Source organism: Lampetra fluviatilis, chromosome 72 (assembly GCF_964198595.1).
Source record: "Lampetra fluviatilis chromosome 72, kcLamFluv1.1, whole genome shotgun sequence".
Classification (NCBI taxonomy): domain Eukaryota; kingdom Metazoa; phylum Chordata; class Hyperoartia; order Petromyzontiformes; family Petromyzontidae; genus Lampetra; species Lampetra fluviatilis.
This window is the reverse complement of record NC_136346.1, coordinates 2,028,270-2,044,728: the sequence shown is the minus strand read 5'-3', so window position 1 is coordinate 2,044,728 and position 16,459 is coordinate 2,028,270.

The following is a 16,459-nucleotide window of genomic DNA, read 5'->3' as shown; positions in this document are numbered from 1 at the left end:
GAGAAGGGAGGCATGCCTAGGGGCATAGGAAGCCCCGGGACTGACTATATAAGCCGGACCCCTGAACGGGTCCGGCTGTTGTTGCTCACCTGAAGACATGAAGACTTCCTCCTAAAGAAGAAGTCTGAAGACAAGACCTGGACTCGAGTCGAGGTCCAGGCTTGACAGCCTTCCCCAGTTAGCGCTAGTTAGCCCGAGAGACTACCTCCCTAGGTTACCTAGTGGAAGGGGCAGCTACCCCTTTGTGTTAGGCTATGTTGTAATAAACGTGTTGCCCCTAGAGACTGTGGAGGTCGCTAGCCCCCGAGGTCCCTCCCGCCTCCATCCCCTATTTTGTTTACGTTACCCCACCTCCCTATTACCCGCTACGGTTTTGCCGGCATTCGAACGCGACGCCCCTACTGTTACAGCCTCACGCCGCGCTCCCATGCTGCGAGCATACGTGCGCACATCATCATCAATCAAACGCCGTGCTCGCAGTATAGCCCTGTGCGGCATGTTACCAATGCGCATCCGTATCCGACACGTAACGAACGTATGCGCACTCCCACACACACGCCGCTCCGCACACTCCAACTCCACTCACGTTATGATCGCGCACCTGTATCACACACGGAGTGAACACACGCGACACCCACTTTCGCACCGCTCTGCGCAGCGCTCCCCCGAGGCGAGCCGCAGCGCTACAGAATCACTGTGTACACACGCGCACCCACACGCTCACACTGCACGACAAGATCACGCGAGACCACGCTTCGCTATTATTGATTTATTACCTGGTAACTAATGTTGAATCAGTGAGTCGACGAGGCTGGCCTATTCCACTAAACCGGTACCAATTCCCTATTTATCGGCTATTATCCTACCTCACCTCCCCACTCACTGTTTGTCGCCCGCGGAGGTTCGCTGCTCTCTGCGCTAACAGCATACCTCGATACGTCGCACGGACGTCCGGGTCGCTGGCTGGAACTGCTGCTGGTCCGCTGGCCTGGAGAGAAGAGCCCCCTTCCCCCTTGCGCCCCCCTATTTATTCTCCCTACCTCAAAGGGGTGCTGCGCTGAACAATGGGCTCGTAAATCCTAATTAATCCCTTTCTCACGCAGGCCCCCATCATCGAGGTTCATGCGGCGGCGTCCATTACAAAGGTGCGCCGTGGGAATTTGTGCACGGCTGCCCGCGTGCCCCCACTCTCCAGGTTATTCATACTAATAGCCTTATTCTTTAACTCCCCTAATAATGGTGCCTGCGTGCCCGAGCGTAATTACGTCGTCCCTCCGCTGCCTGTGCGGGGGTGCCTGATTATGCGTTCAGATGCGCTGCGTGTTTTCTAACGATGCTCCTCTATCACAATACTTATTCCCTCTGCCTGCCCCGTCGATACTCGCGTGTGTGGGGGGGGAAATGCGCCTCAACCGCGGTGGCCGAATGCCCCACACCGCGACCACACCATATTAAGGCTGGCCGCAGCGCCGCGGTGCCACGTAGCACGGGGGAGGTCATCCAATTCCCTGATCGCCGGAAACCGTGAGAGTTATTCCCGATAAGGGTTTCTCGGATAAAAACCGGTCGATCAGGTGACCTTCCCTTCCAGCTCTATGGGGGGGGGAATGCGTGCGGGTGTGTGCTTATGTGGGGGGGGTGATGGGGGGCAGTGCGGTGGGGGAAGCCGGGCGGCTCCCTGGCTCGGCAGAGCGGCCCCGTCGCTGTGGCACCACATAGCCCCCCGGGGTGCCAGTCCCCGTCCCGGGTTGACTGGAGCACCTCGCCTGGGTTGCCCCCACGAGGTATCGCCGCGGGGTCCGCGGGATTCGCCCGGCCCTTGTGGCTGGCCTCGGGGGTGGCGGCTCCGTCTCCTGGGGCTCCGGCGGTGGTCTCCTCCATTCCAACGGCTCCCCTCGGCCCCTGGCACCTGCTGGCTGGGGAACAAACTCAGAGGCGGTGGGGTTTAGGGGTCGCCGTCCTCGTCGCCCCCGGCCCCGCCCGGGGCCCCTCGGAGCCCGGGGCTCCGTGGGGCCCATATACTGCGCGAGGCCCCCGGGCACGGGGGGTGGGGGGACCCCGGGGTTTCGGGGTACTTGGACGGCGGGGCTCCCCCCCTCGGGGGCTGCTCGCCACGGCTTCAGTCGGCGGATGTTGACCACCATCTCCCGGCCCCTCTCTCCTCCCTGAATCAGCACCGTCCATGGTGAGATCTGCCGTCTCACAATCCAGGGTCCTCGCCAGTAGGTGGTCGGCTTCCCCACCTGTCCGGCACCGATGCGGGGAGTGTACAGCCACACCTCGGAGCCCGCAGTGTAGAAGGGGGGCTCCATACGGGGTCGGGCGCCCTGCTCTTGCCGCTGGTGCGCGGCCTCTCCGTGCGGGTAGGCTCGGCCCCTGGCCCCTCGGAGGGTCTCCAGCAAGTGCTCCACGGGGTGGCTCCCTTCCTCCCGTTGCGGCGGAGGGACACCGAACAGCAGATCTGCGGGCAGGCGAGACTCACGACCAAACATCATTAGGAACGGGGTCTGTCCTGTAGATGTGTGAACGGCGGTGGTGTAGGCGAACAGGGCATAGGGGAGGTGTTCGTCCCAGTCCTGTTGATTCGCGGCCGCCATGCGTTTAAGCTTCCCAGCCAGAGTCTGGTTCATCCTCTCTACCATCCCGTTCGCCTGGGGGTGATACGCCGTGGTTCGGTCCTTCTGGATCCCGAACTCTCGGCACAGCGCCTGGAATAGTTCGGCCTCGAATTCACTACCCTGGTCGGTAATGACTCGTTCGGGGATCCCACACTTAAGTACATAGTTTTCCACGAAGGCCCGGGCCACTACGAGGGCTGTTTTATCCGGGATAGCCACCGCTACGGGGTAGCGGGTGAAGTACTCCACCGCTACGAGAATATATCGGTTGCCCCGGTGGGATCGTGGAAAGGGCCCCTGCAGGTCGATTCCGACCAACTGATTCGTCCGACTGACTCGGAACGGCCTCAGGGGTACCTGGTACCTCGCCGGTTTTTGCCCACACTGCTGACAGGCTCGGCAGCCCTGCACCCAGGCGGCCACATCTTGCGCCAATCTAGGCCAGAGATACTGGCGACGCAGAGTCTCCCGGGTGCGCCGTTCCCCATCATGGCCCCCGAGCGGGTGGTCGTGTACCAGTCGAAGTAGTTGGGGTCGCACATGGGCGGGAACGCAGATGCACCCCGGCTGCCCAGCGTCGGCCAGTTCCCTCACCACCCCGTTTTCTACACACAACCGGGCATACAAACCGCTCCAGGGCCCTGGTAGTGCATCCTTCTTCTCTCGCAGTGCCGCCTCCACCGCCGCCAGGTCCGGATCCCGCTGCTGGGTTTGTCGTAGCTGCTCGTCGTCCAAGCCCGGGAAGGCGCAGCCGACATCCTCTTGGATCCGCCCGGTTGGGGTGGGATGATCCGTCTGTCCCCGGGCTCCTTCTGCAGGGGTTCCTGTGGCGCACACCGCACTCTCTCTCGGGGGGGGGAGTTTAGTTTCCGCGCGCTCCTTGGGTTCTGCTGCCTGGCGGCAGCGTCCCCCCGTGAAGCACGGGCAGGCGTCTCCCTCCCTCGTCTCAGCGCGCACCGCGGGCCGTCTTGACAAGGCGTCCGCGTTCGCGTGTGTCCGCCCCGCTCGGTACTCGATCTGCAGGTTGTACTCCTGCAGCTGCGCCAGCCATCGAGCCATCTGTCCCCGCGGTTCCTTGAATGTAAGGAGGAACTGCAGTGCATAATGATCGGTGCGCACACGACATCTCCTGCCGTACAAGTACGGTCGGAACTGTTTACACGCGAAAATCACGGCATACAGTTCCTGACGGGTTACGCAATAGTTCAGCTCGGCCCCGCTCAGGGTCCGACTGGCGTACGCGATGACCCGCTCCGTCCCACCCTGCACTTGCGACAGCACCGCGCCCAGCCCACTGCTGCAGGCGTCAGTGTCCAAAATAAAATCGGTGGTGAAATCTGGGAAAGCCAAGGTGGGGGTGTGGGTGAGGTGGTCTTTGAGTGTGGTGAAAGCCGTCTGACAGGCCTCCGACCACTGATAGGGGTTCTTAGGGGAGGTGAGTTGGGTGAGGGGGCGTGCAATCTCACTGAATCCCTTTACAAATCGACGGTAATAAGTGGCGAGTCCCAAGAATGACCTGATCTCCGTCAGGTTCCTCGGCCGCGGCCAATTCACTACGGCACGCACCTTCTCGGGATCGGTGCTCACCCCTGCCTCGCTGACTCGGTGTCCGAGGTACCCCACCTCGCGCTGCGCAATGTAACACTTATGCGGCTTGAGCTTGAGATGAGCCGCTCGCAGTCGCTGGAACACCTCTCGAAGCCTGGACCAATGCTCAGACAAAGATCTACTGAACACTATTACATCGTCCAAGTAAATCAGGCACTGTTCCCACTGCAAGCCCCGCATCACCAACTCCATCAACCGCTGGAACGTCGCGGGCGCGTTAGTGAGTCCGAACGGCAACACTCGAAACTCAAACAGGCCCATCGGGGTGGTGAATGCTGTTTTTGGCCGATCCTCCTCCGTCATCTCCACCTGCCAGTAACCGGACGCCAGATCGAGGGTGGAAAAATACCGCGCTCCTGCGAGACTGTCGAAGGTGTCGTCGATGCGGGGTATGGGGAAGGCATCGCCGAGCGTGACTGCATTTAGTTTACGGTAATCGACGCAGAACCGGGTTGACCCATCCTTTTTCGTTACTAGTACCACTGGGGCTGACCAGGGGCTCGCCGAGGGCTGAATTATGTTATCGCGAAGCATGTCCCCAACTGCCTCTTTGATTTGGGCGCGTTCGGGTGCGCCCACTCGGTACGCAGGGAGTTTGATGGGTCGGGCTGCACCGGTGTCAATTTGGTGCTTAACAAGATCGGTCGGACCCACGTCCGTGTCGCGTTCACTAAATACGTCGGCATACTCCCGCAGTAACTCGCGCAGCCGATCGGCCTCTCCCTTAGGTAAATCCGCCCATGGTACATGTAACGCGTCGAGCAGGGGAATGACCTCGGCTCGGGGAGTCGGGCCGACTCGCCAGGCCAGGTCCTGGTCACCCTCAGGACGCCCGGAGTCCTCAGCCCAGAGTGCGAACACCGAGTCGTTAGAATGGCGTGCGTGCAGGGGGTGTACGGTGGCTATCGGGGTGCGCCGCCGCAGTATCGCTGGGGTACTGTGGGGGTTAAACATCCGCATAAACAATCGGTCCCCATCTGCGTTTACCAACGTGGCGGATCCCACGATCCCATACCGTTTTGCCAACTCCGGGTGAGGAGTTAGCATTACCTCCCCTGATGGTCGGAGCGCGGGGTCGGTGGGGGATGTTGCCACCGGCACCAGCATTTCGGTGAGCGGGCCGATGGTCACTGCCGTCGCCAGGATAGCGGCCACAGGTGCGAAGCGGGGGCGCGACGGTTCTCGTCCAAGGAACGGTATCCGCTCGCCGTTGCTCTCCATGGTGGCGCATCGCTGGCGGGGTTGCACGTTGAGTCCCAGCCGTTCTAAGAGGTCGGTACCTGCGATACACTCGTGACACAACGCACTCGACACGTAGAACTCCTGGGTGCACACCTGACTGCCTATGCGGACCTCTAGGGTGGCTCTCCCCAGCAACCCCATTCCGGCTCCGCTCGCCGTGTGCAGCGCGCGGTCCGGGGCCTGCAGGTGACGCACGTCGACCCCGATCGCGCTGCAGTGCGCTGCGCTCACGAGCGAGGCCACCGCCCCCGTGTCCAGCAGAATTCGGGTACGCACTCCGTTTACCTCCCCTTCCACCAGCGACGTGGCCCCCGTGATCCCCGCCACCAGCTCCCGTAGCCAGTCACCAGGAGTCACCGTTTCCGTGGGCGTTGTTGCTGGAACCTGTGTGGAGATCACTTGCTCGCCATTATCACTACAGCTTGTTTGTGTTGGGGCTACGTCGATTTCACCCCCCGGTGGTCCCCTCTCTAGGGGGGCCTTAGTGTTTGACCTTAGCTCTTGTCTAGCTCGGGCGACCTGAGGACAGTCTCTCCTGAGATGCCCTTGCCGATCGCACACATAACACGCCCGGGGAGGGGTGGCGGCTCCGTAGTGGGCTCTCTTCCCACTCCCTCCTCCAGTACGCAGTTGTCCCACATCGGACTCTAATTGGGCTACCCTCCCGGCCAGCCCCCCTACGGTCGAGCGTAGTTCCCCCATCCCAGTCTCAATGGTAGACTGTAGCTTGGCCATATTTCGGCTCATTTTATCGTCTACTTGGGTTATCATATCTCCCATGCCGGCCTGTAACCCAGCTACCCACCCCGGGGTTTTCTCGCTGGGTCTCTGGGGCTCCCTTGCCCGTCCCCTTCCTGCAATGGCGAGCTTCTCCTCCTCGTCCGAGAGTAGGCTCGCTACGGCGCACTCTCGTCCCCTCCCTCGAGGCTGCGCGCGCTCACCAGAGAGCTTCTCGCATTTACGCGCGCGCTCGACAAGTGTGTTAAAGGAGAGGCGTGCACCGTCTATATTTGGCTGCCACCACGGGGTGCGTGCCAAATATCGCTGGACCTTCCCGGCGGCGAGGCTCTCAATTACTTTCGCCTCGTGCTCCGGGTACGCGAGCTGGGTCAACATGCGTACGTCCTCGGCGTAATCTCGCAGATCCTCGCCGGCCTGGCGGCGGCGTGCCTCTTAAGGCCGCCTGCGCATCCTCCTCGTCATAGGCGCCGAAGCGCCGTTCGAGTTCGCACATTAAATTTTCCCACTGAGTTTGTGTGCTTGCGGGCAAAGCTTCCACAAAGTCGGCTGCCCGTCCATCTAAATGTAGTTCTAACTGCTGCAACGCCTCCTCATCTGACCACCCATTAACTTTTTTAGCCCCTCTGATGCTGCGGGCAAACGATTTCCATGATGGAATTCCTTTGCCCGTAAATGTGCATTTGATTTTTATCTGGGTTGGGGGGCCTCTTTCCCTTGGGGGTGCGGGGGATCGTCCCGTTTCTGACACCAATATGTGGAGGTCGCTAGCCCCCGAGGTCCCTCCCGCCTCCATCCCCTATTTCGTTTACGTTACCCCACCTCCCTATTACCCGTTACGGTTTCGCCGGCATTCGAACGCGACGCCCCTACTGTTACTGCCTCATGCCGCGCTCCCACGCTGCGAGCATACATGCGCACATCATCAATCAAACGCCGTGCTCGCAGTATAGCCCTGTGCGGCACGTTACCAATGCGCATCCGTATCCGACACGTAACGAACGTATGCGCACTCCCACACACACGCCGCTCCGCGCACTCCAACTCCACTCACGTTATGATCGCGCACCTGTATCACACACGGAGTGAACACACGCGACACCCACTTTCGCACCGCTCTACGCAGCGCTCCCCCGAGGCGAGCCGCAGCGCTACAGAATCACTGCATACACACGCGCACCCACACGCTCACACTGCACGACAAGATCACGCGAGACCACGCTTCGCTATTAATGATTTATTACCTGGTAACTAATGTTGAATCAGTGAGTCGACGAGGCTGGCCTATTCCACTAAACCGGTACCTATTCCCTATTTATCGGCTATTATCCTACCTCACCTCCCCACTCACTGTTTGTCGCCCGCGGAGGTTCGCTGCTCTCTGCGCTAACAGCATACCTCGATATGTCGCACGGACGTCCGGGTCGCTGGCTGGAACTGCTGCTGGTCCGCTGGCCTGGAGAGAAGAGCCCCCTTCCCCCTTGCGCCCCCCTATTTATTCTCCCTACCTCAAAGGGGTGCTGCGCTGAACAATGGGCTCGTAAATCCTAATTAATCCCTTTCTCACGCAGGCCCCCATCATCGAGGTTCATGCGGCGGCGTCCATTACAAAGGTGCGCCGTGGGAATTTGTGCACGGCTGCCCGCGTGCCCCCACTCTCCAGGTTATTCATACTAATAGCCTTATTCTTTAACTCCCCTAATAATGGTGCCTGCGTGCCCGAGCGTAATTACGTCGTCCCTCAGCTGCCTGTGCGGGGGTGCCTGATTATGCGTTCAGATGCGCTGCGTGTTTTCTAACGATGCTCCTCTATCACAATACTTATTCCCTCTGCCTGCCCCGTCGATACTCGCGTGTGTGGGGGGGGAAATGCGCCTCAACCGCGGTGGCCGAATGCCCCACGCCGCGACCACACCATATTAAGGCTGGCCGCAGCGCCGCGGTGCCACGTAGCACGGGGGAGGTCATCCAATTCCCTGATCGCCGGAAACCGTGAGAGTTATTCCCGATAAGGGTTTCTCGGATAAAAACCGGTCGATCAGGTGACCTTCCCTTCCAGCTCTATGGGGGGGGGGAATGCGTGCGGGTGTGTGCTTATGTGGGGGGGGTGATGGGGGGCAGTGCGGTGGGGGAAGCCGGGCGGCTCCCTGGCTCGGCAGAGCGGCCCCGTCGCTGTGGCACCACAAGACGCCTCGCTCACCATTTGTACCCACTACACAAGTATACAGGTAAATCTAATTTCGTTAAGCGAGATGCTACTACTGTACAGGGACTCCTCCACTTACATTTGCTTACGAACTTTCAGAGATACGCACAAACCTGTTCCCCGTATGTCCAGTTGCAGCTGTTCAGATCGAGAGTTGTGTAAGTTCAACCGCCGCGCAATAGATGGCGGCGTGTTTAATGGAACAAGATAAGTTGTAACTTACATGCCTGTGCTTAATTTGTGTTTCGAGGATTTACCTTCGAAAAAAATCTGCCTATGGCTCGCACACCCCCCAGGAAGGGCATCATGCACAGCGGTACGTGCACCCCGGGTTAAGAAGAACCACTGGCTTAGACGGTCATGGGTTGAAAAAATGTGTTTTTGTCACTGCAAACAACAACAAAACACGGTAACATTTTACCAAAACTCAATTATATATTTAGATTTTATCAGGTGTAAGGCCCCACTTTGATGTGTATATCTCGTTTTTTTCAGAAGCGACCCCTGGCCATCACAAATGACAGCAGCTCAACGAAGTGGGCGTATCATTATCACGTGAAAATGTATAGCAGCCAAATACTCTAAAGTCTAAACGCATATAAACCTATAGAAATACCCATAGAGATATATAGAGACTCGTAGACTAAACTCAAATATTTTAAATTTTAACAGGTCAGGCCCACGGAGCTGTGTAGCTTTTTTTCAGAAGTGACCTGGCCATCACAAATAACAGCTCAACGGAGTGGGCTTATCATCATCATCACATGGGAAATTATAGCAGCTAAATACTCTAAATGCGTGACGTTGATTCTAAATGGAGGACCCGGAAAGACGCAGACTCCAAATATATAGCATGCATCAGGGTCGGGATCGAACCCGCGAGCTCCTGTAGGCCAGGCGAGGTAAGTTAACATCTCCGAGCCACCGTCAAAACCTAACCATTTAGTATCTAGCACACAACCCACACACATGGCACGTAGCTCCCACTCCACCGTTCTCTGCACATAACACGAACACTGAGATACTCTGAATGCGTGGTGATGTTGATTCCAAATGTGGAGGGAAAAAACAGAGGACCCAGAAAAAAATATCCACGCGACTACCACGGGGAGAGAGGAGAGACATTCAAACTCCAAATATGCCGCAGCAGGCAAGGGAGTTAACATCTCCTAGTCACCGTGACATACAACAGGCGTCAGGGTCGGGATCAAACCCACGACCTCTAGCGTCCCAGGCGAGGTAGCTAACATCTCATCAGGGTCGGGATAGAACCCAAGACCTCCTGTACACCAGGCGTCATAACTAACATCTCCCTCGCCACCGTGGCACCACAGGAGTGAGAGCCGCGCCCTTCCATCTTACGCAGGACCGTATTATCCAATAAGCCACAGTAGTAGGCACTGTCTAGGGCCTACTCACTCACCCACTCACTAGGACCGTGGTATCCAATAGCAGAGGTCGAAAACTGGTTTTGATTCCTTACCCGTACCCGGCCGCACCAGGGTCGCAAACGGGTACCCGTACCCGGGTACGGGTAGCCGGGTATCGGGTAGGGTACGGGTATCGGGTACCCGATTGCGACCTCTGGGATGAAGCCATGTTGCAGGTGCGGATGGGTTGATTCTAGGAACTTGAATTGTGAGAAGAGACAAGACGTTGGGAAATTAGTGACAAACGGTTACTCACCAGTGACTCACGGCCTACCCGTACCCGGCCGCACCAGGGTCGCAAATGGATACCCGTACCCGACCGGGTACGGGTAGCCGGGTATCGGGTAGGGTACGGGTATCGGGTACCCGATTGCGACCTCTGTCCAATAGGCCACAGTAGTAGACACTGTGTCTAGGGCCGACTCACTCACCCACCCACCAGGGCCGTGTTATCCAACCACAGTAGTCGGCACTGTCTTGTGGCCTACGAAAACTAAAAATGGCCTCACGAAAAAATGTTGACCATTTTTTGTTTGTATGATATAAAATGTCATTCTTAAAAAAAAAAATATTTATATATAGCAAGGATAGTGCACAACAGTGTGTATACAAAGTAGGCAGTCATGTCAACGTCAATAGTTTTTTCACAAGGTGGGAGAGGAATTATACAACAGAGATGAACTTTCTTGAGATTTTGTCATTGCAAATTTAGCTAATAAACATCTTCATATGGTGTCTTTTGCACAATCTCATTCATTCTTTTGCCACAATTTGTTGGCTGCTCGTTGCAATTTCTTTGGGGTGGTGACAAGTCGTTGACTCGTTAAATGAGGCATCATATTACATCTAAAATAACAGTCAAATATTTAAGCTTAAATGAAAGTAAAAGCATAGTGCTCGCAATGTAGTCGTCCTGTAAGAACTGAATTGAATATCATACCTATCAACCCATACAATTTACCCGTATTCCTGTACAGGGAATTTGAGTTTTCAGGTCCGTACAGCCATTTCAATACGGGCAAAAAAATGTTGTGTTTCTCCCTTGTGAAGCGACTTTGTAGGATGAACGTTGACATTTATAAGGGCACAGGGTGGCCAAAAAAGTCTGAATTGGTCTGTAATAAGGAAGGCACTGATAAGGGGTTGATAGGTTTGGAATACATTGTCGATGAAAATGAACGACATCCTTTTAAAGCCGCTGAATCATCCGATATGATAATCATCGTAACAAAAATAGTTGAAGAGATTTTCGCTTGTAATATTTTTAGGCTTACCTTGTATTTTTTTATTCAATAATTTCATCTTCAATTCGCTTACCTGCGGCAACACAGCGCTATTCCCATCGAATGAGGGGCGCAGCCTAAGCAATGAACCATATTGGCAGTAACGACATCTTGTCCAGTACTAACGGTGGCACCAACTGTTGGGAGATTATCGCTGAAGGCCTAACGGAGTGGAAGTGCCTCGGAGCCGACAAAAACCTTAATCGGGTCCTGCTCTCGCATATGTCACGAAGAACCAGGCACGAAGGGCGATGCCGGATCATCTCACACCCCCAGGAGTGTCTTTGGAGCCGAGTGCGAATGCATCTCTGAGGAGGGCCACCGTGGAACGTCGCTGGTCAGAGAAAAGCCAACCCAGTGCCGGCTGGGGAATGATGTGCCGGAAGAAAGTAGCCCAGTGAACGATTTGCCGGCAGGAGGAGCATTAAACCATCGTCGTTGTCATGCTAACCCCGCTCATCCTCACAGCAGCATCAGCAGCTTTGGCCGACCCTCGAACAAAAACGGTCACCAGCATCGCACGCTTTCAGATACTATATACGCTACACTATACACTACTATACACTGCACTATTATCTACTGTACACTAGACTATAGACTACACTGCTATATACACTACTATACACTACACTACTATCCACCAGAGGTGTGGACTCGAGTCATGTGACTTGGACTCGAGTCAGACTCGAGTCATGAATTTGATGACTTGCGACTCGACTTGGACTTGCATAACAATGACTTTGTCCCACCTATGAGATGTGGACTCGAGTCATGTGACTTGGACTCGAGTCAGACTCGAGTCATGAATTTGATGACTTGCGACTCGACTTGGACTTGCATAACAATGACTTTGTCCCACCTCTGCTATCCACTATACTATACATTACACTATACACTAGACTAGACTATACACTACACTGCTATACACTACATTATACCACACTGTACACTACTATACACTAAACTACTATACACTACACTATTATACAATATCCTATACATTACACTATACACTACTATACACTACACGCTACAACACTATGCACTACCGTACTATGCACTATTCTACACACTACACTAATATTCACTCCGCTATACACTTATACTATACATAACACGATACACGACACCATGATACACTACAATACACCACACTAGACTACTATACACTACATTATACATTACATTATACACTACACTACTAAACATTACACTATACACTACCATACACTACATGATACACTACTACAGTACATTATACACTCCTATACACTACACGATAAACTCCACTTCTGACAAGCCGTCGAACAAAGATAGTCACCACATCATCGCGCGGCACTTTCAGATGCACTGCTTCTGCGGCCGTCTGGAATGCTCTTCTGTAGTGGAGTAACGCAAACAGTGTGCATGCACGTGTGAGCCACGGACAGTGAAGTCACGCCAGGACAAACAGGTGCGGTGTGAGATCAATCCAGAGAGAGATGACCAATTAGAACGCATAACGGTGATTGGCTGGCTGCAAATGCAGACACGGTGTAGGTGCCTCGAGAGCAGCGGACGCGACGCGCGAGAGGCGACAGGAGGACGCCAGCTTAATTAGGGTGTTTAATGAGGAGCAGGATAAATATGGCAACGTGTGAGGCAGGGAGTTGAGTTGGTTGGAGCGAAGAGAAGAGCAAACAACAAAAGTCCAAGGTCCCGCTCTCCACACCTCGTCTTCTCCAGCGGTGATGGCTGAACCCCCACTGAAGGCAAGAGCGAGGTTGGAGAGGCGAGGGTAGAAAGATGAGCAGTAGAGAAGCTAGTGGAATCCTAAGTGTGAGTGCGGGAAGACTAGCAGTAGAGAAGCTAGCAGAGTGTATAGCGAGAGGCTAGCAGCAGAGAAGCGAGCAGAGTATGTAGCGAGAGGCTAGCAGTGGAGCAGCTAGCAGAGTGTATAGTAATAGGCTAACAGTGGAGAGGCTAGCAGAGTGAGAGAGAGCGTAGGGAGTGAAGCCAGCGGAGCATGGCAGACAGGCTAGCAGCGGAGAGACCAGCAGAGTGAGAGAGCAGGCTAGCAGCGGAGAGGCTAGCAAAGTGAGAGAGAGCAGGCTAGCAGCGGAGAGGCAGGCTAGCAGCGGAGAGGCTAGGAGAGTGAGAGAGAGAGAGCAGGCTAGCAGCGGAGAGGCTAGGGGAGTGAGAGATAACAGGCTAGAGGTGGAGAGGCTGGGAGAGAGAGAGAGCGGAGTGAGCAAAGTGAGCGGAACGAAGCAGGTGTGGTGCCACGACCTTAGGAGCAACTCCGCCAGCGCCGCAATTCCCTCCCGGCCCCTGCACTAAACACACACCCGCACGCAGCGCACCCACGTAGTGCCCGGGCGGGGGATTACCTGGCACCTTGGGTTTTAATCCGAAGGACCCTTAGAGGGAAAGTCCCACGGTTTCCCGGTGCCAGGAGATTGGCCAACCCTCGCAGAGCAGGTTACATTGTGATGCTCCTAAAATTGGTTTAAAATTGTATGGGCGCCGAAATAAAAGGTTCCCTGGGCCAGCCGCAATGAGGTACAACACGAGGGAGAGGACGAAGGAACCCTGAGCAAGGGACAATGGGTGGCCGCCCCGCCCGCCGGTAACAGGGGCGGGGGGGGGGTAACCACAGGTAAGCGCAGGATTGGCCGCACGGCGCGACGTCCTCCTGGGCCTTTGTAGTTTAGAGAATAAAGGTAGGAGCCCCGGGACGATTAGCTGAGTTGTCTACAACCTCCGGGCCGTCAACACCCACTCCCTGCCGTCCTGCCTCTTCGAGCCGCTCACAGTATCCGTGTGATGCCAGCGAGTGCTGCTGCGAGACAGTGATAGGTCAAGTCTTCTCTCGTCCTTCTACCTCCGACTCTCTCAGCCTCCGTGAGACGCCGCGAGTCCAGCTTCGAGGTACGTGGTAGGACGTTTGTGTAACTGGGTTCATAGGCAGAGTTAGGCTAGGCTCTTCTCGCGAAATATTCCTCCTCCAGGTAGTGTGTATTTGCACCGTTAATAAACTTTAGTTGAGAGTATCGGTGCAGTGTGATTTCTGTGTGTGTATGTAGAACATCGGCGTGGTGTCTGCGATTTGTGTGTGGTGTGGCTGCATGTGGAGACGGTGTGCGCGAGAGAGCGAACACGGGGCTGCAGCGCTGATGCGGTGTTGGTAATTTGAGCGTGTGTGTGAGCCGCGCGTGTATTAAAACATACACGATCGCCAGCGCTCGCACGCGTTTACACAGCGACAATAGCATTAACGGCGAGGCGCGTGCGCAGTTTTGCGCAGCCCTTTAACGTTAGCCTTGGTGTGCAGTGGATTAGGGTTTAACCACCCGGGGGGTACGCGTGCATATTCATACTGCCGCCATTTCTTTTTGAAAGCTATGAGGGCTATTGCGGGAGTACGCTGACGTGTTTGGTGAGCACGATTCGGATGTGGGCCAGACTTACCTCGTTAAGCACCAAATTGACACAAGTGCCGCCCGACCCATTAAACTCCCGAGTGGGCGCACCCAAACGGGCCCAGATTAAAGAGACGGCCGTGGATATGCTCCGCGATAACATAATCCAGCCCTCAGCGAGCCCCTGGTCTGCCCCGGTTGTGCTGGTGACAAAGAAGGACGGGTCGGCCCGATTTTCGTTGATTATCGAAAGCTGAATGCAGTTACCCTCGGTGACGCCTTCTCCATCCCCCGCATCGATGACACCTTTGACAGCCTCGCGGAAGCGTGGTATTTCTCCACCCTCGATCTAGTGTCTGGGTACTGGTAGATGGAGATGGAGGATAGGCCAAAGACCACATTTACCACCCCGATGGGACTGTTCAAGTTCCGAGTACTCACAGTCGGACTCACTAACACGCCTGCGACATTCCAGCGGTTGATGGAGTTGGTGATGCGGGGCTTGCAATGGGAACAGTGCCTAATTTACTTGGATGACGTGATAGTGTTCAGTATGCCCCTGTCTGAGCACTGGTCCAGGTTACGGGAGGTGTTCCAACAACTGCGAGCAGCCCATCTCAAGCTCAAGCCGCGTAAGTGTCATATTGCTTAGCGCGAGGTTGGGTACCTCGGACACCACGTCAGCGAGGCAGGGGTACGCACCGAACTGGAAAAGGTACGCACCGTAGTGGAATGGCCACGGTGGAGGAACCTGATGGAGATCCGGTCATTTTTGGGGTTAGCCACTTACTATCGTCGATTTGTGAAGGGATTCAGCGAGATTGCATGCCCCTCACCCAACTCACTTCCCTGTGGTGGTACTTTCTATGCTTACAGCAGTGCATACTCTCTGTGGCATCACCTGCTATGATTACAGCAGTGTATACTGTGGTGGAATCTGATTTGACTACAGCAGTGCATACTGTGGTGGTACCTGCTATGATTACAGCAGTGCATAAAGCGGTGGTACTTGCTATGATTACAGCCGTCAATACTGACTGTTGTGGTACCTGCTATGATTACAGCCGTGCATACTGACAGTGGTGGTACCTGCTATGATGACAGCAGTGCATACTCACTGTGGTGGTACCTGCTTTGACTACAACAGTGCATACTATGGTGGTACCTGCTATGATTACAGCAGTGCATACTGACTGTGATGGTACTTGCTATGATTACAGCAGTGCATACTGACTGTGGTGGTATTCTGCTAAGACTACAGCAATGCATACTGACTGTGCTGGTCCCTGCTATGATTAGAGCAGTGCATACTGGCATACTGGCTGTCGTGGTACCTACTATATTTACAGCAGTGCATACTGACTGTGGTGGTACCTGCTATGATTACAGTAGTGCATACTGACTGTGGTGGTACCTGCTATGATAACAGCAGTGCATACTGTGGTGGTAATTGCTATGATTACAGCAGTCCATACTAACTGTGGTGGTACCTGCTATGATAACAGCAGTGCATACTGACTGTGGTGGTACCTGCTATCACTACAGTAGTACATGCTAACTCTATAGCAGTATATGTTGACTGTATAGCACAACGTATTCACCTGACAGAGTGCGTGGTCAGGACTAGTCCCGTACAGAGCCTCTGGCCTCGCCTAGATTGCCCAGCCGGCCGAGATGGAACCTTGGCAGGCTGGGGGCTGGGCCCCTACCCCCCCCCATCCCCCACCCGTGCTACAATAATACTATCTAAGCGCTGTAATATTAATATCTATGGACTCTATGGTAGTAACTGGACGCATTGGGGTGGGGGGGGGGGGAGAAGAGGACATCACAATGTGAAGAATTAACCTCAGTGTTTTGTGTATTTTGGTTGCAATTTTAACGCGAATGAAATTATTTGCCGATCGTGTGTGCCTTGCTAGGGGCCACCCCT